We start from the raw sequence: 21,940 nt of genomic DNA, 5'->3' as shown, positions 1-21,940 counted from the left end.
GTGCATGTTCCTGCTACTAGACAACTCCCAGCTAAGTTGGACTTTTGTCCTTGTGTTTTTGCATTTTGTTCCTGTTCACAGCTGCTGTTTCGTTACTGTGTCTGGAAAGCTCTTGTGAGCGGAAATTGCCACTCTGGTGTTATGAGTTAATGCTAGAGTCTTAAAGTAATTTCTGGATGGTGTTTTGATAGGGTTTTCTGCTGACCATGAAAGTGCCCTTTCTGTCTTCTTGCTATCTAGTAAGCGGACCTCGATTTTTGCTAAACCTATTTTCATACTACGTTTGTCATTTCATCTAAAATCACCGCCAATATATGTGGGGGCCTCTGTCTGCCTTTTGGGAAAATTTCTCTAGAGGTGAGCCAGGACTGTCTTTTCCTCTGCTAGGATTAGGTAGTTCTCCGGCTGGCGCTGGGCATCTAGGGATAAAAAAAACGTAGGCATGCTACCCGGCCACTTCTAGTTGTGCGGCAGGTTTAGTTCATGGTCAGTATAGTTTCCATCTTCCAAGAGCTAGTTCTCATATATGCTGGGCTATGTTCTCTCGCCATTGAGAATCATGACACAAGTCCAAACCAATGGCATTCAAGTGAATACCATATTTTCTCCAATACTCGCCAGTTCCCGACTCTAAGTCCACATGGCGAACCACGAGAGCCCCATTCCTAACCATAAAGCGGGAAACTGCCCTATTAACCTTTATTCTCGCCCTGTTAAGGCCCTGCACTGAGCGAGCCCCATACCACACCTTTCTGGGAACGATATCTGACCAAATCACCAGCAAACGCGGAAACATAGCCCATAGCCTCAAAACATCGAACTTGATATCATTAATCAACTCCCTACAAGGGCGTTTTCCCAAATCATTGCCCCCCAAATGGATCACCAACAAATCCGGTGCCCGGTCCAAACAACTAAACTTGTGAAACTCGGGCAACAGCTGCTTCCAAGACATTCGCGCTTTCCAATCCAGCGTATGATTGCCGATGTCTTCTCTACACCCAACTGTCTCCCTTCTGGATGAACGTCCACGCGCAGCGCCACCCAGAAGACGAATGAGTGACCCATAATCCACGTAAGCAATGGCCTTTCCCCTGAAAAAGAAAAAAGGGGGGACAACAAATCACAACCATAATACCGTAAAGCACATTCCTAATGAAATTTACCCCCAAATCAATCCTTTCAGACCAAAGACGGGCGAACGTATGACCGGAACCTTGAGGATTCCCAACAGCCTATCCTCTGCACCAACTCCTCCCCTAAACCCCTTCTAGCTGCCTCCATCGCTGCCCCTATTCTGAACGAATGCCCTGAAAAATTCTCAGCCGAGATACCCCCTCGCGTCAGGCAGTACTTAAACACCGTAATGAACTGATACCTAGATAAGAACGAACCATCCTCATGCAATAACAACGGATCGTCATCCGAAAATGGGCCTCTTGTAAATTGTTTAAAACATAATAAAGGGCATAGGGGAGAGCCGGATACTTCAAAGAGAACAATCCTGCAACCTTTTCCCACCACATCCGTCTTTGAATGACGCAACCAGATAATCAACTTGTCCCCTTGCATAACCACATCCCGGCCCAGCAACCCCCCTTTAAATTGGCCGTGAGGGGCTGACCCATTCACCCAACCGAAATGCTCCAAAGAACGCCAAGGAAAATGCTAGTTTGAACAGTACAGCCTCCGATTGGTTGGAACAAACCTTCGACAATTGTTCGCCCAAAATCAATAAAATGTCATAAGACACAGGGCGTCTCCCATCCAAAACCTTCCAACCTTTTCGCCACCCCTTCATTACCTGAAGGACCATAAACGATTTGGTTACATCACGTAACCCTCTCAACTTAAAGCCGAATGCCAAACCGGACAAGAAAAGATTAACTTTTGAAACCGACCAACCTGAATCCCATTTCTGACCGAAGAGCAACAGCAATTTCTCATCCTCTGTCGACCCCAACCCCATCGATGACTCCCAATCCTCCCAAATGCTCCACGCCTTAACGTAGTGTGACCAAGTCCCTGCCGCTAGGGATCTAGATAATAACCCTCTTACTGCCCCAGTGGAAGATTCCACAAGTCCTCTGGGCAGGCCTCACGTAAGAGATCCACTTGAGGCACCACATCCGGAACCCGATCCCACTATGAACAAGAAAGATTGTCAAGAACTAATACATTATTATCCGGCCGAAATTCGGCCGTGACCCATAAGTTACACCTTAAACCTATCCACACCAGATGCTGCAATACTTTCAGCAATGCTGGATCCGATGATAACAGTGAATTTATGGCTCTCACGGCCCCCTCAACTCCAAAACCAAAACAAATCTTCGTGTTACGGACCTCTGCTCCCCATAAGGATAATGCAACCGCAACTGGGAACACCAAACACAGCAACTGATTAGTAGATAAACCTTTTACAACCCATACTGGCGGCCATTGACATGCTAGCCAACTCTCCTTGAAAAGCAAACGAAAACTCCAATCGCCAACCGGACCAATCACGAAGCCCAAGACATCCGCTGGCACCACTGGTGCAATCCATAATGACTTGCCATTGTATAAGTCCAAGAAAAGCGACCATACTTTTAAGTCGTCTTTTACAGCCTTCCGAAGTCTAATGAAATGAGTCGGTGCTCGAACCCCTGTCGTAGCCAAAGACAACCTACGACAAAAGGCCCTGCCCATCGGCATGATCCGACACGCAAAGTTTAATTTCCCCAGCAATGATTGAATTTCACGCAGGGTCACCTTCTTCAGCCCAATAACTCTCTTTACTTCCATTCTCATGCCAATCAACTTGTCTTCCGGCAACCGACATTCCATTGCAACCGTATCAATCTCGATGCCCAAAAAACTGAGTGATGTTACCGGACCCATTGTCTTGTCAGCTGCTAATGGAACACCGAACTTCTTTGACACTCCCTCTGTCACGGGGAGACTAGGTGGGCAAGAGCTAATAACCCGGGCCCCTGCAATTTCCCTCAGACTAGGGAAATCCTGACTGACCCTCTACCTAGAGTTTACACTGATGGTGTGCATGTCTAGGCCTCGACCCTCGCCCTGTCTCCTGTTTCAACCCTAGGTTGAAACCACCGCCCACCACCCAGTGAAAAGATAATACACCAATACCCACAGTTAGAACAGACAAGGATAACGGAAAATATACACCACGCCGAAGTCACTCAGGAAAACACTATAAATGCGCAGGGCAAAATAAATACAAATATAGGAAGGAGTAAATAAGACAAAGGGAAATACATGACCAGCAACGATACTCCAACTACTAGCTCACCACTCCAGACCGAGATAACAACGCACAGGACAGAAGCTATAATCAGCGACGCCCAATGTTCAGGAGAACTATTTAAAGGCAATGGGCATGGCCCAGATTCCAATCCGAGCATCAGGTAAATTAACCCCGGACCAGCTAGATAAAATCTAGCCGATGCCAATGAGCACATAGTGGTCAAAAGCGGAATTACCGCTGTCTGTCGAACGACCTGGTCTGAACAGCGTCCGACATGACACCCTCCATCGAATGAAGCAAAATCGAACAGTCTGCGGAGTGCGCTGAACCAACAAACAAGAAGTCATCCAAATAGTGGATGCACGACCGGAGTCCAGAAACTTCCTTCACTGTCCACTCCAAAAATGTGCTGAACATCTCAAAATACGCACAAGACAGCGAACACCCCATCGGTAGGCAACGATCAACATAGAAACCCCCGTTCCAGAAACACCCTAGCAGATGCAAACTATCTGGATTGATGGGTAGCAAACGAAACGCAGCCTCGATATCCGTTTTTGCCAACAAAGCCCCCTGCCCACAGTGTCTCACCCAATCCATATCCGTGTCAAATGACATATGTAGAACGGAACACAGTTGCGGGTCAATGCCATCGTTAACAGATAAACCTTTTGGGAACGAAAGATGGTGGATCAACCTAAATTTGTTAGCCTCCTTCTTGGGGACCACCCCCAATGGGGAAACTCAAATTCTTAACAGGGAGGGATTGAAATGGACCAGCCATCCTCCCCAGAGCCACTTCCTTGCTCAGTTTCTCCGTTACTACCTCAGGGAATTCGTAAGCCGATTTTAAATTCTTAGTTGACAACTGCACCTTAACTTCCAAAAAAGGAATCGAGGAACCATCCCTAAAACCATTCTGCAAAGTCAAAGCTGCTTCTCTATCCGGGTATTTACTTAGAAACCGCTCCATCTCTGCCAGACGCACTGGCGTCACTCCTTTTGTCAAACCCGTCTGAACCTTTTTTCTTTCCTCCTCTAAAACATCTCGCTGCCCCGTGAGTACCCCCGCATGAAGAACATTCATGTTTAAATTTACATTTTGATCCAAATCTACAAGCCCCTTCATTGAAGGTGAAACACAGACCCTTCTGTATGACCACCGAGTGCCCTGACTGTCCTGAGCCCCCAGTGCCTCCGAGAAATGACTGAGATCCCTGACCTGACCTAACTGGTGCCGTCACCCTCATCCATAGAGAAATATCTTTATGATCCCAACGGATATTTGGACGTACCGCCTTACGTTGCTGGAATTGCTCGTCGTATCTAAGCCACCCTTGACACCCATAAACCCTGTACGCTTCCCCGATAATGTCCAAGTAACAGAACAGGGGGGCACAAGTTTCTGGTGATTTTTCCCCTATAACACTGGCAAAAATTGCAAATGCTTGTAGCCAGTTAGACAAAGTACGTGGGATCAACCTGAACCTTCTCCTTTCCTCGTCCTCTTTCTTGAAATCGACCCTATGGGCTTTATCCAAATTGAAACGCTCTAATGGGAGCAGCAAAAATATTTCGACGTACTCCCCTTTCCATATTTTTTTCTTTTACCTCGGGTTTCAGGTGAGCCCCTAAGGGCCCCTCGAAACAAACATATACCTCCCCTCTCGCCGCATCATCTACCCATACCTCATCATCCTTATCCTTTTCCCCACTCTCCGGCGCCATGGACACCTGCTGCGACACTTCACTATTTCCCGCCGATGGCACTCCAGTGACTATTGAAGGCCCCAGCGAGGTACTTTGACCTGACCTAAAAACTTCCCTTACCCCACCAGTCTGCATGACACCCCTATCCTGACGATCCAGCATCCAGACACGATCCCACCGTTTGCGGTCTTCCTTGGTGAAGCAGGCTCGTGAGTCCAGGATCCTCCACGCGCCAATCCTGGGAAAACGTTGCGCCTGCAGGTTCCATGTAGTTGTCCCGGTCTGCAGCAAGGCCCCTTGGCAGTTCAGGGCACACAGCGGGCCTAGACTGCGACGCCGACCGGCCCCCGTGACTCTTGTCGACCCTTCTATTCTCCCTTCCCCTAGCAGCCTCTGCAGCCCAGACATCCCCTGGATGTCCCCCCCCAGCTTGATCCCCTGTTGTCCGGGTGAGCTGCGGTGCCAGAGGGGCCGCATGTACTCTCTGCAGCAGCGGCCAGCGAGTGGGCGGAGCTATTGCGGCGCCCATCACTAACCGCTCTGCGCTCTGAGGCCTGTGATGCTGCCGCCTGCACAACCACTTCACCGCGCTGAGCGAAGGGGCGGATGGATCGGCCCCCTGCCGCTCCTGTACCTGGCTCCTGCTCCAACGCCGTGCCCAGTAAGTGGGCTGACCTTCCTCGCTGTGGTCGAGATGGAGGCGCCCGCCGAGCAGGCCCCCGTCCGTTCCTCTGTATTCCGCTGTGCTGCTGAGCCGGGCCCGTTCCCGGCTGGGCTCCCGCCACTCCCCCGCCTAGCTCCTGGGTGGCACGAGCTCATCCGGATGAAGGGGAGGCCGACACCTCCCCCCGCTGCAGGCCCACCCGAGCTGTAGGATTCCTCCCGGCTGCCTGGCAGCGCGCGCTGGTGTTGCGACTTGCTGCGGCAGCCGGAGGGTCCCCGGAGGGGCTCCTCATGTGGCGCCGGGCCCGTGGGGTAACCTCTGGGCTCAGGCTCTCCGGAGGCCAAGATCTCCGAGGCCGGCGGCCCTCCGTTAGCGACCGGGACGGTCTGGTTCCCCCCTCAGGTAGCAGGCCTTGCAAAGACGCCTGCAACCAACCTGCTCCCCTGGATCTAGCCGCATCCCACAGATGCTGTAGAATTGCCTCAACCTCCATAGCTTGCACTGTTGCTAAGAGGGCACCAAAATGGTTGCTCCACCAAGATGGGTGTCCCCATTTTTAACAGCCTCCCCATCACCCCTTTATACCCTCCTACTTTCCCTCTAAACCAATCCATGAGCCCCGATTTGAAACTAATCACCTCATCACTCCTGCCTTTTACCCCCTCCCTTCTGTTCACTCCCTATAGGCCCACTCAACCCTGTCATGCTGTCCTCCCTTAAAGGCCTGCGGCCCAGTATGTCCTCACTTCTATGATGTTCACATGTCCTAACTGGACATTTGAAAAGTGGCTTCCTGGAGCTTATTCGATATAGATTCAAAATTGGGAGATCAGTACATAAATGTTTTAGGATATGGTTTGTAATAGGAAAAGCAATAACCTCTCTTTCTCCCATAAATTGTTGTAGGGCTGCTTCTTGGCTCTCAAAAATTCTAGGAATTTCATGTTTTCTTTCCAAGAATTTTGTGTGGATTTTTTTATTTTTACATTTACAATATTCAATTTCCAGCCTTTTATTCCAAGTCCTTTAAAGGGAACCTGTCACCTGAATTTGGCGGGACCAGTTTTGGGTCATATGGGCGGGGTTTTCGGGTGTTTGATTCACCCTTTCCTTACCCGCTGGCTGCATGCTGGCCGCAATATTGGATTGAAGTTCATTCTCTGTCCTCCGGAGTACACGCCTGCGCAAGGCAATATTGCGCTGGCGTGTACTCCGGAGGACAGAGCATGAACTTCAATCCAATATTGCGGCCAGCATGCAGCCAGCGGGTAAGGAAAGGTTGAATCAAACACCCGAAAACCCCGCCCATATGACCCAAAACTGGTCCTGCCAAATTCAGGTGACAGGTTCCATTTAAAGAACCATATAAGGTACTACTACCAAATCGATGTAATGCCGAGCTGTTAATGTACCCGAAATTAGGAGTAGGACCAGTGTGACATTCCTTTGTAAAGGACTCTTCATAGTATTGCCCAAGTGGACTTTAGATGGAAATTGGAGGTTAGAATAGAGCAACTGAATCTGGAGTGGAGGTCTACCCACTTTAGTAATGAGTCCCACTTTTGTCTTGAACACCATGATAGTCAAAGATAGGTTTTCAGATGATATCGATGGTGGGAGGTAAAGGGTATACAAAGGAATAAACACTTTAAATGGCAAAGGATATGTGAGTAGAAGAATGACGGTTCAGATAACGACAGTTCCTTGTGAAACACTAATGTCAGAAGTTCCGCAAACTGTAACTCCTGCTGGGAACTCAATAGCGCTGGCAATGGCTGGTCCCTGCTGTGCACTATCTGGCTCTGCACAGCTTTGCTCTGCATGGCTCTGCTCTGTGTGCACGGCTCTGCTCGGTGTGAACGGCTCTACTCTGTAGGTGACAGGGGCTCCTTCTATATGGCTCGTCGCCACGCTGGTCCCTGCTGTGCACTATCTGGCTCTGCATGGCATTGCTTTTCATGGCTCTGCTCTGTGTGCATGGCTCTGCTCGGTGTGCATGGCTCTACTCTGTAGGCAACAGGGGCTCCTTCTATATGGCTCGTCACCATGCTGGTCCCTGCTGTGCACTATCTGGCTCTGCACAGCTTTGCTCTGCACGGCTCTGCTCTGTGTGCACGGCTCTGCTCGGTGGGCACGGCTCTACTCTGCAGGTGACGGGGGCTCCTTCTATATGGCTCGTCGCCACGCCGATACTCTCTACTGGGGGAAGCAGAGCTTGCCACTCATTGCTCTGTGCTCTGCTCTTTGTACTGCCCCCGCACTGCTCTGCGGTGTTGCCAGACTGTCTCGCTTCGCTCGCTTTCTCCTCTTCTGTCTCCAACACGGCGCACCATTTTTAGGCTCTCCCCGCCCCCCTTCATCAGGAGGAAGGTCCGGCTCACTCAGGTTCCACTCAGGCAGCAGGGGAAGGTCCACCCCCTTCAAGCTTCCCCCCGGGAACAGAGGATGCAGCCTTTTTAGGTGCAGACCCAGCATGCAGGTACCCGCGGTCCAGTCGACCTCCCTACATTCCCCCTCTCTTTTAGCTCACCATTCTATGGGCGAGAACTCTTTGTACACCACTATACTCTTCTGAGGGCCAACAGATGCCCACAATTTTTGCAACCACTCCTGCCTCTCTGGTTCCATCTTCTGCCAGTAAGGCTCGTAAGGGTCACTACAAAATTCAGGTGGAGTGTTAGGGAATGAGGGTTCATCCAGGTCCCAAGGAGCAGCAATCTCTGAGGCCTGTTCCTCTTCAGGGTCAACATATGACAAGTTGAGAGATTCTCCCTCTTCATATTCCAGAGCTGTTGGAGTTAATGCCTCAGGACCTTCTTCCTCTTTACAGTCTACCACTTCTAGTAAGGGTACCTCAGGGGCATCTTGCAACAGTTCTATTTGGTCAGAATCCCTTGGGCTGGAGGCAGCAAACGCTCAACTTTGGTAAACAGAGCAAGTAGTTCTTCCTCCTCACAATCTGGAACCGTAGGAGTGTGCGTTTCCGGAACACTTGGCGCTTTCTCCCCTTCTTCAGGAAGTTGTTGTAGGCAAGGTAGCGATACACTCTGGTGGACTGCTCGGGTGGATGTCCCTTCTTTCCCTTTGGGCTGAGTCTCACAGACAGAACCTTCGGACTCAAGGTGGAATTTTACCAGACTCACCTCCACACGCCTGACCAATGCAGACATCTCACCTTAAACAGACCACACCTTCTCCACCTCTTCTCGGTGTCCGACATCGTGGCTCTGTCTGGCTCTGCATACGGCTTCTCTCTTCTTGTCGTACACTTTCTCTCAGGGGCGGCATCCTTTCCAATTAGCAGAACCTTTGGATGGGCTAGTGGATCTTCGCCGTTGGCTGTCTTGTAGGACAACTTCTGGACAGGTGTCCCATTCCTCCACACTTCCAGCACTCATTTCTGTGCCTGTCTGCTGGACACTTTGGTCAGGATTGTCCTCTACAGGAAGCATACCTTCTTTGCAACCGCTTTCCACCCCACGATATGGGGTCGAATTCTGGAACTGCTGCTGAAGTGATCTGCCTACTCTGCACCTCTCCTCTAACTTCTATCCTATGCTGTGAATTACCTCGGGGTATGATGCTGGGCTTCAAGACAGCAGCAAGGGCTTTCTTCAGGCTATCGACTTCTTCCCAGCTCCCATCTGCTTGCGATGCCACCCTCCTGCTTGTTTCGTGTGGATGACGCATCGCTACATCATCCACACAGTCTGCTCGGCACCGCGCTCTTGGGCAGGCGAACTTATCTGACATTTTGAGGGCAGGGGAAAGTACTGCAGTGTGCAGATGCTGGGCCTTTTCCGACACCTGTGCACTGCAGTACTTTGCTCTGTCCTCAAAAGGGTAGATGTAAAGCGACATGGAATAAATGGCGCTCTAAAAATGTACAATAATAATAAGTACGCTTGCGCAGGAGCGCGGTGCCGAGCAGACTGTGTGGATGATGCAGCGACGGGTCATCCAGCAAAGCAAGCAGGAGGGCGGCATTGCAACCAGATGGGAGGTGCCGGACCAAGAAGATCGACAACCCTAGAACCGGACCGCCCTGCAGGTGAGTATATTAATAGTTATTTTTCTTCTCTTACAGGTCAGGTTGGGGGCAGAGATACAGTATTATAGAATGCTGTATATAAGCCCTGAAAAGTGATGGCCGTATCTCTTATCGGTTATTGGTCAAAACTGATGAAAGGTTCATTTTAAGGGTTCAAGGTCATTATTAGCTCTGTCTAGTGGGTTGTTAATCAGGACAGGAGGAGACATGCTAACATCAAGGATACCATTTCCAGTCAGCATTGCTGAACTCCACAGACGACCATTTTCAGTGGGATATGGCGGTTTTAAAAATTGTATTTTTCTGTTGGATGTTTTAATAACCCCAACTTCTTTCTAGTTTTCAAATATTAAAAAACCCAACACAATAATAATACTACTAATATAAGCACAGAAAATAAATAGTAATACAATATGTGTTTAAAAATTGAAGAAACCCTTTGGTTATTAACCCCTCCAGGAATGAGCACTTTTTGTGCTTTCATTTTTCGCTCCTATTCAACTAAAAGCCATAACTTTTATATTTTTTTCCAGACATTGCTGAATGGAGAGCTTGTTTTTTGCAGAACTAGTTGTACTTTTCAATGACACCATTCATTTTACTGTATCATGTATTCAATAATGGAAAACATTTCCAAGTGCGGTGAAATTGTGATAAAAATATAATTTTGACATTGTGTTTTGTGTTTATGGTATTCATTTTACAGTAAAAATCACTTGGAAACCTAATTCTAAAGTTAGTCTGATTAGGGTGATAAACTTGAAATTTTTTTATTTAAGTAGTGAAAAATAATTAAGAATTTTAAGTTTGTGTTGCCATTTTCAAGACATTTTTTGTCAGTGGAGCTGTGTGAGGGCTTTTTTCATTTCATTAATATAATTTTTGGTTATATACTACTGTATATGTCATTTTGATAGCTTTTTATTATATTTTCTTAATGGAGATGTGCTGACCGAGAAAGCACATTACCGTGTTTCAGATTTTGATAGATTAGACTTTTATGAATGTGGCAATAGCAAGTACAGGTATGTACCTTTATATTTTTAGATTTATATTTTCTTAATGGAAGTAAAGGGACGGTGATACACATTTTTATATTTTTGATTCCTTTTTACATTTTAAAAACTTTTTCTTACTTTACTTAGGAGACTTTAAGCCTACCCTCTATTCATTATAATGTCATGTACTCACTCCCATCCCTTACTCCAGATCATAATAACGTAATGTCCTCTCTCCCAACCCCCACCCCAAATTCATTATAATTTCATGTTTTGTCTTCCATTCCCCACCCCCAATTCATTATAATGTCATGTCCTTTCTCTCAATCCCCAACCTCAATTCATTACAATGTCGAGTTCTCTCTTCCACCCCCACACCCAATTCATTATAATGTCACGTCCTCTCTCCCACTCCCCACTCCCAATTCATTATAATGTCATATCATCTCTCCCGCTCCTCACATTCATTATAATGTCATTGTTCTCTCTTCCTCCCCCACTCACAATTCATTATAGTATCTTCTCTCCCACCCCCAGTTCATTAAACTGTCATCATCTCTCCCACCCCCACTACCCATTCATTATAATGTTATGTCCTTTCTCCTACCCCCACTTCATTATAATGTCATGTCCTCTCTCCCACCATCACCCACCTTTCATTATGTCATGTCCTGTATCCCCCTCCCCACACCCATTTTATTATGTCATGTCCTGACTCACCCCAGCATTCCCAATTCATTATAGTGACATGTCCCTCAATAGAAAGAAAAAAAATCACTTACCCCTTCACACGCTCCCCAGTGACCTCGCTTCCATCTTCTTGTGGCCAGCAGGGATTGTGCTAAATGACACAGCCGCTTTCTACTACATTATTGCACCAGCTGAGTCATAGACAAAGTGTCAGCTTCCTGCAGCTATGATTCTTTATTTCCAGCAGTGGAGCTACAGGAACTCTCACTGCCCAGTGATGTAAAGTATATGCCACCGATGGTGGTGAAAAATATTATGATGAGGGCTATCTGGCTATGTGCCCTCCAGGAGCCTTGTGCCTCGGCAGTAGCCCAGATTGGCCTTACTATAATACGTGTTATGATCTGGTGGCCTAAGAGCAGCATAAGACGTACTCTGGAGAAGGTGGTACCTGTACTGACCGCAGACCCTGAACTTAACACCGCAACTAGAAGTAGCCGTGGAATGTACCTAGCACTCCCTGGACATCTCGACACAGCCGGAGGACTAATTACCCCTAGAGATAGAAAAGGGAAAACTATCTTGCCTCAGAGAAAATTCCCAAAGGATAGACAGCCCCCCACAAATATTGACTGTGAGAGGAGAGGGAAAAAACATACACAGACTGAAATCAGAATTTAGCAAAGGAGGCCACTTCTAGCTAAATAGAAAGGATAGGACAGAGTACTATGCGGTCAATATTAAAACACTAGAAAATATCCACCACAGAAAATACAAAAACTCCACAGCTAACTAAAGATATGAAGGGTATATCTGTATCTCCAGAGATACCAGCTTGGCTAAACAAATCCTTATACAGACCAAGCTGGACAAGACAAAAACATGGAAAAGAACTGAACAATAAGGCCACAGCATGTGGACAGCAAAAAAATCAAGGCCAGAACTTATCTTTGTTGAAAAGAACTGCAAAGCAGGAGAGACCAGGCAGAGATGTGAATCCTCCAGGAACAATGGACAACTTGCACTGACTAAAGGGTGAAGCAAGACTAAATAGCCCAGTCAGATATGCAAAAAGTGAACACACCTGATAAATGCTGTGATTCAGAGACAGCAGCGCTACCACTTACAACCACCGGAGGGAGCCCAAGAGCAGAATTCACAACAGTACCCCCCCTTGAGGAGGAGTCACCGAACCGTCACCAGAGCCCCCAGGCCGATCCGGACGAGCCAAATGAAAGGCACGAACCAAATCATCAGAATGAACATCGGAGGCAACAACCCAAGAATTATCCTCCTGGCCATAACCCTTCCATTTGACAAGATACTGAAAAACGAGAATCCAAAATCTTCTCAACCACATACTCCAACTCCCCATCAATCAACACCGGGGCAGGAGGATCAACAGAGGGAACAAAGGGTGTTGTGAATTTGCTTTTTGCTCCCTCTAGTGGTTACTAGTTTTTTGACTCTGGTTTTTCTGTCATTCCTTTTATCCGCACCTGGGTCGTTAGTTAGGGGTGTTGCTATATAAGCTCCCTGGACCTTCAGTTCAATGCCTGGCAACGTAGTTATCAGAGCTAGTCTGCTGTGCTCTTGTCTACTGATCCTGGTTCCAGTTATATCAGCTAAGTCTGCCTTTTGCTTTTTGCTATTTGTTTTGGTTTTGTATTTTTGTCCAGCTTGTTCCAAATCTATATCCTGACCTTTGCTGGAAGCTCTAGGGGGCTGGTGTTCTCCCCCCGGACCGTTAGACGGTTCGGGGGTTCTTGAATTTCCAGTGTGGATTTTGATAGGGTTTTTGTTGACCATATAAGTTACCTTTCTTTATTCTGCTATCAGTAAGCGGGCCTCTCTGTGCTAAACCTGGTTCATTTCTGTGTTTGTCATTTCCTCTTACCTCACCGTCATTATTTGTGGGGGGCTTCTATCCAGCTTTGGGGTCCCCTTCTCTGGAGGCAAGAAAGGTCTTTGTTTTCCTCTACTAGGGGTAGCTAGATTCTCCGGCTGGCGCGTGTCATCTAGCATCAACGTAGGAATGATCCCCGGCTACTTCTAGTGTTGGCGTTAGGAGTAGATATATGGTCAACCCAGTTACCACTGCCCTATGAGCTGGATTTTTGTATTCTGCAGACTTCCACGTTCCTCTGAGACCCTCGCCATTGGGGTCATAACAGTTTGCCAGGCCAGTATTATATGTTTAATGCATTGCAGAAGAGGGATTATAAGAAAGAAGATTCTGAGTTTTTTTTTTCTCCTTCCCCTTTACCTCAGAGTGGCTATGCTTGCTGCAGACATGAATGTCCAGACCTTGATTACAAGTGTGGACCAGCTGGCTACTCGTGTGCAGGGCATACAAGACTATGTTATCAGAAATCCTAGGTCAGAACCTAAAATACCGATTCCTGAACTGTTTTCCGGAGACAGGTTTAAGTTTAGGAATTTCGTGAATAATTGTAAATTGTTTTTGTCCCTGAGACCCTGTTCATCAGGAGATTCTGCTCAGCAAGTAAAAATTGTTATTTCGTTCTTACGGGGCGACCCTCAGGATTGGGCTTTTTCGCTGGCGCCAGGAGATCCGGCATTGGCTGATCTTGATGCGTTTTTTCTGGCGCTCGGTTTACTTTATGAGGAACCCAATCTTGAGATTCAGGCAGAAAAGGCCTTGCTGTCTATGTCTCAGGGGCAGGACGAGGCTGAAGTGTATTGCCAAAAATTTCGGAAATGGTCCGTGCTGACACATTGGAACGAGTGTGCACTGGCCGCTAATTTTAGAACTGGCCTTTCTGAAGCCATTAAGAATGTTATGGTGGGTTTTCCCATTCCCACAGGTCTGAATGATACTATGGCACTGGCTATTCAAATTGACCGGCGGTTGCGGGAGCGCAAAACCGCAAATTCCCTCATGGTGTTGTCTGAACAGACACCTAATTCGGTGCAATGTGATAGAAAAACCGCAAATTCCCTCATGGTGTTGTCTGAACAGACACCTGATTTAATGCAATGTGATAGAATCCTGACTAGAAATGAGCGGAAAATTCATAGACGCCGGAATGGCTTGTGCTACTACTGTGGTGATTCTACACATGTTATCTCAGCATGCTCTAAACGTATAGCTAAGGTTGTTAGTCCTGTCACCGTTGGTAATTTGCAACCTAAATTTATTCTGTCTGTAACTTTGATTTGCTCACTGTCATCTTATCCTGTCATGGCGTTTGTAGATTCAGGTGCTGCCCTGAGTCTCATGGATCTCTCATTTGCTAAGCGCTGTGGATTTACTCTTGAACCATTAGAAAATCCTATTCCTCTTAGGGGTATTGATGCTACACCATTGGCAGCAAATAAACCGCAGTATTGGACTCAGGTTACCATGTGCATGACTCCTGAACACCGCGAGGTGATACGTTTCCTGGTTTTACATAAAATGCATGATTTGGTCGTTTTAGGGCTGCCATGGTTACAGACCCATAATCCAGTCCTGGACTGGAAGGCTATGTCAGTCTCAAGTTGGGGCTGTCGTGGTATTCATGAGGATTCCCTGCCTGTGTCTATTGCTTCTTCTACGCCTTCGGAAGTTCCGGAGTATTTGTCTGATTATCAGGATGTCTTCAGTGAGTCTGAGTCCAGTGCACTGCCTCCTCATAGGGACTGTGACTGTGCTATAGATTTGATCCCAGGCAGTAAATTTCCTAAGGGAAGACTGTTTAATCTGTCGGTACCTGAACATACCGCTATGCGTTCATATATCAAGGAGTCTCTGGAAAAAGGACATATTCGTCCGTCTTCTTCCCCTCTTGGTGCGGGATTCTTTTTTGTGGCAAAAAAGGACGGATCTTTGAGACCTTGTATTGATTATCGGCTTTTAAATAAGATCACTGTCAAATTTCAGTATCCTTTACTGCTGTTGTCTGACTTGTTTGCCCGGATTAAGGGTGCCAAGTGGTTCACCAAGATAGACCTTCGTGGTGCGTACAACCTTGTGCGCATTAAGCAAGGTGATGAATGGAAAACCGCATTCAATACGCCCGAAGGTCATTTTGAGTACTTGGTGATGCCTTTTGGGCTCTCCAATGTGCCTTCAGTTTTTCAGTCCTTTATGCATGACATTTTCCGGAAGTATCTGGATAAATTTTTGATTGTTTATCTGGATGATATTTTGGTTTTTTCTGATAATTGGGATTCGCATGTGGAGCAGGTCAGGTTGGTCTTTAAAATTTTGCGTGAAAATTCTTTGTTTGTCAAGGGCTCAAAGTGTCTCTTTGGTGTACAGAAGGTTCCCTTTTTGGGGTTCATTTTTTCCCCTTCTGCTGTGGAGATGGACCCAGTCAAGGTCCGAGCTATTCTTGATTGGACTCAGCCCTCGTCAGTTAAGAGTCTTCAGAAGTTCTTGGGCTTCGCTAACTTCTACCGTCGTTTTATCGCTAATTTTTCTAGCATTGTGAAACCTTTGACGGATATGACCAAGAAGGGCTCTGATGTAGCTAACTGGGCTCCTGCTGCCGTGGAGGCTTTCCAGGAGTTGAAACGCCGGTTTACTTCGGCGCCTGTTTTGTGCCAGCCTGACGTCTCACTTCCCTTTCAGGTTGAGGTGGATGCTTCGGAGATTGGGGCAGGGGCCGTTTTGTCGCAGAGAGGCCCTGGTTGCTCTGTTATGAAGCCTTGTGCCTTTTTCTCTAGGAAATTTTCGCCTGCCGAGCGAAATTATGATGTGGGCAATCGGGAGTTGTTGGCCATGAAATGGGCATTTGAGGAGTGGCGTCATTGGCTCGAGGGTGCTAAGCATCGTGTGGTGGTCTTGACTGATCACAAAAATCTGATGTATCTCGAGTCTGCTAAACGCCTTAATCCGAGACAGGCCCGCTGGTCATTGTTTTTCTCCCGCTTTGATTTTGTTGTCTCGTATTTACCAGGTTCAAAGAATGTGAAGGCCGATGCTCTTTCTAGGAGCTTTGTGCCTGATGCTCCTGGAGTCGCTGATCCTGTTGGTATTCTTAAAGATGGAGTTATCTTGTCAGCTATTTCTCCGGATCTGCGACGTGTGTTGCAGAGATTTCAGGCTGATAGGCCTGAGTCTTGTCCACCTGACAGACTGTTTGTCCCGGATAAGTGGACCAGCAGAGTCATTTCCGAGGTTCATTCCTCGGTGTTGGCAGGTCACCCGGGAATTTTTGGCACCAGAGATCTGGTGGCCAGGTCCTTTTGGTGGCCTTCCTTGTCAAGGGATGTGCGGTCATTTGTGCAGTCCTGTGGGACTTGTGCTCGAGCTAAGCCTTGCTGTTCTCGTGCCAGCGGTTTGCTCTTGCCCTTGCCTGTCCCGAAGAGACCTTGGACACATATCTCCATGGATTTCATTTCTGATCTTCCGCTATCTCAGGGCATGTCCGTTATCTGGGTGATATGTGATCGCTTCTCCAAGATGGTCCATTTGGTTCCTTTGCCTAAGCTGCCTTCCTCTTCCGATCTGGTTCCTGTGTTTTTCCAGAACGTGGTTCGTTTGCACGGCATCCCTGAGAATATTGTGTCAGACAGAGGATCCCAGTTCGTTTCCAGGTTCTGGCGATCCTTTTGTAGTAGGATGGGCATTGATTTGTCGTTTTCGTCTGCTTTCCATCCTCAGACTAATGGACAGACGGAGCGAACCAATCAGACTTTGGAGGCTTATTTGAGGTGTTTTGTCTCTGCTGATCAGGACGATTGGGTGACATTCTTGCCGTTGGCTGAGTTTGCCCTTAATAATCGGGCTAGTTCCGCCACCTTGGTTTCGCCTTTTTTCTGCAACTCTGGTTTCCATCCTCGCTTTTCTTCGGGTCATGTGGAGCCTTCTGACTGTCCTGGGGTGGATTCTGTGGTGGATAGGTTGCAGCAGATCTGGAATCATGTGGTGGACAACTTGAAGTTGTCACAGGAGAAGGCTCAGCGCTTTGCCAACCGCCGCCGCGGTGTGGGTCCCCGACTACGCCTTGGGGATTTGGTGTGGCTTTCTTCCCGCTTTGTTCCTATGAAGGTCTCCTCTCCCAAATTTAAACCTCGTTTTATTGGGCCTTACAAGATATTGGAAATCCTTAATCCTGTATCTTTTCGTCTGGATCTTCCTGTGTCGTTTGCTATTCACAATGTATTTCATAGGTCCTTGTTGCGGCGGTACATTGTGCCTGTAGTTCCTTCTGCTGAGCCTCCTGCTCCGGTGTTGGTTGAGGGCGAGTTGGAGTACGTGGTGGAGAAGATCTTGGATTCTCGCCTCTCCAGGCGGAGGCTTCAGTACCTGGTCAAGTGGAAGGGCTATGGTCAGGAGGATAATTCCTGGGTGGTCGCCTCTGATGTTCATGCGGCCGATTTAGTTCGTGCCTTTCATGCCGCTCATCCTGATCGCCCTGGTGGTCGTGGTGAGGGTTCGGTGACCCCTCACTAAGGGGGGGGTACTGTTGTGAATTTGCTTTTTGCTCCCTCTAGTGGTTACTAGTTTTTTGACTCTGGTTTTTCTGTCATTCCTTTTATCCGCACCTGGGTCGTTAGTTAGGGGTGTTGCTATATAAGCTCCCTGGACCTTCAGTTCAATGCCTGGCAACGTAGTTATCAGAGCTAGTCTGCTGTGCTCTTGTCTACTGATCCTGGTTCCAGTTATATCAGCTAAGTCTGCCTTTTGCTTTTTGCTATTTGTTTTGGTTTTGTATTTTTGTCCAGCTTGTTCCAAATCTATATCCTGACCTTTGCTGGAAGCTCTAGGGGGCTGGTGTTCTCCCCCCGGACCGTTAGACGGTTCGGGGGTTCTTGAATTTCCAGTGTGGATTTTGATAGGGTTTTTGTTGACCATATAAGTTACCTTTCTTTATTCTGCTATCAGTAAGCGGGCCTCTCTGTGCTAAACCTGGTTCATTTCTGTGTTTGTCATTTCCTCTTACCTCACCGTCATTATTTGTGGGGGGCTTCTATCCAGCTTTGGGGTCCCCTTCTCTGGAGGCAAGAAAGGTCTTTGTTTTCCTCTACTAGGGGTAGCTAGATTCTCCGGCTGGCGCGTGTCATCTAGCATCAACGTAGGAATGATCCCCGGCTACTTCTAGTGTTGGCGTTAGGAGTAGATATATGGTCAACCCAGTTACCACTGCCCTATGAGCTGGATTTTTGTATTCTGCAGACTTCCACGTTCCTCTGAGACCCTCGCCATTGGGGTCATAACAAAAGGGCACCACATATTTCCGCAACAAAGATCTATGAAAAACATTATGGATGGAAAAAGAGGCTGGAAGGGCCAAACGAAAAGACACTGGATTGATAATCTCAGAAATCCTATAAGGGCCAATAAACCGAGGCTTAAACTTAGGGGAAGAAACCTTCATAGGGACATGACGGGAAGACAACCAGACCAAATCCCCAAACCGAAGCTGGGAACCAACACACCGACGACGGTTAGCAAAACGCTGAGCCCCCTCCTGTGACAACACCAAATTGTCAACAACATGAGCCCAAATTTGCTGCAACCTGTCAACCACAGAGTCCACCCCAGGACAATCAGAAGGCTCAACCTGCCCCGAAGAAAAACGAGGATGAAAACCAGAGTTACAAAAGAAGGGTGAAACCAAGGTAGCAGAACTAGCCCGATTATTAAGGGCAAACTCGGCCAATGGCAAGAAAGCCACCCAATCATCCTGATCAGCAGACACAAAGCATCTCAAATAAGTTTACAAAGTCTGATTAGTTCGCTCGGTTTGGCCATTTGTCTGAGGATGAAATGCGGAAGAAAAAGACAAATCAATGCCCAGCCTAGCACAAAAGGCCCGCCAAAACCTAGAAACAAACTGGGAACCTCTATCGGACACAATATTCTCCGGAATGCCATGCAAACGAACCACATGCTGAAAAAACAACGGAACCAAATCAGAAGAGGAAGGCAACTTAGGCAAAGGTACCAAATGAACCATCTTAGAAAACCGGTCACAAACCACCCAGATAACTGACATCCTCTGGGAAACCGGAAGATCCGAAATAAAATCCATAGAAATATGCGTCCAAGGCCTCTCAGGGACCGGCAAAGGCAAAAGCAACCCACTAGCGCGGGAACAGCAAGGCTTGGCCCGCGCACAAGTCCCACAGGACTGCACAAAAGAATGCACATCCCGTGACAAAGAAGGCCACCAAAAGGACCTACCAACCAAATCTCTGGTACCAAAAATCCCCGGATGACCAACTAACAGAACAATGAACCTCCGAAATCACTTTACTAGTCCATCTGTCAGGAACAAACAATTTCCCCACTGGACAGCGGTCAGGTTTATCAGCCTGAAATTCCTGAAGAACCCGTCGTAAATCAGGGGAGATGGCAGAAAGAATCACCCCTTCCTTCAGAATACCGACCGGCTCAAGGTTCCCAGGAGAATCAGGCAAAAAGCTCCTAGAGAGGGCATCAGCCTTAACATTCTTAGAACCCGGAAGATACGAGACCACAAAATCAAAGCGGGAGAAAAACAGGGACCATCGGGCCTGTCTAGGATTCAGCCGTTTGGCAGGCTCGAGATAAATCAGATTCTTATGATCAGTCAAGACCACAATACGGTGCTTGGCCCCCTCAAGCCAATGTCGCCACTCCTCAAATGCTCACTTCATAGCCAACAACTCACGATTGCCGACATCATAATTGTGTTCCGCAGGCGAAAACTTTCGAGAAAAGAAGGCACACGGTTTCATCAAGGAACCATCTGAATTCCTCTGAGACAAAACGGCCCCTGCCCCAATCTCAGAAGCGTCAACCTCAACCTGAAAAGGAAGAGAAACATCCGGCTGACGCAACACAGGGGCAGAAGTAAATCGGCGTTTAAGCTCCTGAAAGGCAGAAACAGCCGCAGAGGACCAATTCGTCACATCAGTGCCTTTCTTCGTCAAATCGGTCAGAGGTTTAACCACACTGGAGAAGTTGGCAATGAAACGGCGATAAAAATTAGCAAAGCCCAAAAATTTCTGAAGGCTCTTCACGGATGTGGGCTGGATCCAATCATGAATAACCTGAACCTTAACCGGATCCATTTCTATAGGTGAGGGAGAAAAAATGAAGCCCAAAAAAGAAATCTTCTGTACTCCAAAGAGGCACTTAGACCCCTTCACAAACAAGGCATTATCACGAAGGATCTGAAATACCATCCTGACTTGTTTCACATGAGACTCCCAATCATCTGAAAAAATCAAAACATCATCCAAATATACAATCATGAATTTATCAAGATAATTCCGAAATATATCATGCATGAAGGACTGAAGCACAGATGGAGCATTAGAGAGTCCGAATGGCATCACAAGGTATTCAAAATGGCCTTCGGGCGTATTAAACGCAGTTTTACATTCGTCACCCTGCTTAATACGAACAAGATTATATGCCCCTCGAAGGTCAATCTTAGTAAACCAACTAGCCCCCTTAATCCTAGCAAACAGATCAGAAAGCAAAGGCAAAGGGTATTGGAATTTGACCGTGATCTTATTCAAGAGGCGATAATCAATACAGGGTCTCAAGGAGCCATCTTTTTTGGCAACAAAAAAAAAACCTGCTCCCAATGGTGAAGAAGATGGCCGAATATGCCCCTTCTCCAAGGACTCCTTAAAATAGCTCCGCATGGCGGTATGTTCTGGCACAGACAGGTTGAAAAGTCGGCCCTTAGGGAACTTACAGCCTGGAATCAAGTCAATAGCACAATCACAGTCCCTATGCGGTGGAAGGGAACTGGACTTGGGCTCATTGAATACATCCTGGAAATCTGACAAAAACTCAGGAATTTCAGAAGAGGGGGAAGAGGCAATTGACATCAAAGGAACGTCACCATGAACCCCCTGACAACCCCAACTAGTCACAGACATAGATTTCCAATCTAATACCGGATTATGCACCTGTAACCATGGGAAACCCAGCACAATAGCATCATGCAAATTATGCAACACCAGAAAACGACAATCTTCCTGATGGGCTGGCGCCATGCACATGGTCAGTTGTGTCCAAAACTGAGGTTTATTTTTAGCCAATGGTGTAGCATCAATGCCCCTCAAAGGAATAGGACTCTGCAAAGGCTGCAAGGGGAAACCACAACGTCTGGCAAAATCTAAGTCCATTAAGTTTAGAGCGGTGCCTGAATCCACAAATGCCATGACAGAAAATGACGATAATGAGCAGATCAGGGTCACAGATAACAGAAATTTAGGTTGTACAGTACTGATGGTAACAGAACTAGCGATTCTCTTGGTACGCTTAGGGCAATCAGAAATAACATGAGCAGAATTGCCGCAGTAAAAACACAACCTATTCTGACGTCTGAATCCTTGTCGTTCAGCTCTAGACACAATCCTATCACAGTGCATAGGCTCAGGACTCTGCTCGGAAGACAATGCCATAGTGTGCACAACTCTGCGCTCGCGCAAGCGCCGATCAATCTGAATGGCCAGAGACATAGAATCACTCAGACCAGCAGGCGTGGGGAACCCCACCATAATATCTTTAACGGATTCAGAAAGACCCTTTCTGAAGATTGCCGCCAAGGCATCCTCATTCCATTTAGTCAGTACAGACCATTTTCTAAACTTCTGGCAATATGATTCTGCCGCTT

This window comes from Ranitomeya variabilis, chromosome 5 (assembly GCF_051348905.1).
Source record: "Ranitomeya variabilis isolate aRanVar5 chromosome 5, aRanVar5.hap1, whole genome shotgun sequence".
NCBI lineage: Eukaryota > Metazoa > Chordata > Amphibia > Anura > Dendrobatidae > Ranitomeya > Ranitomeya variabilis.
Note: the sequence above shows the minus strand (reverse complement) of the source record.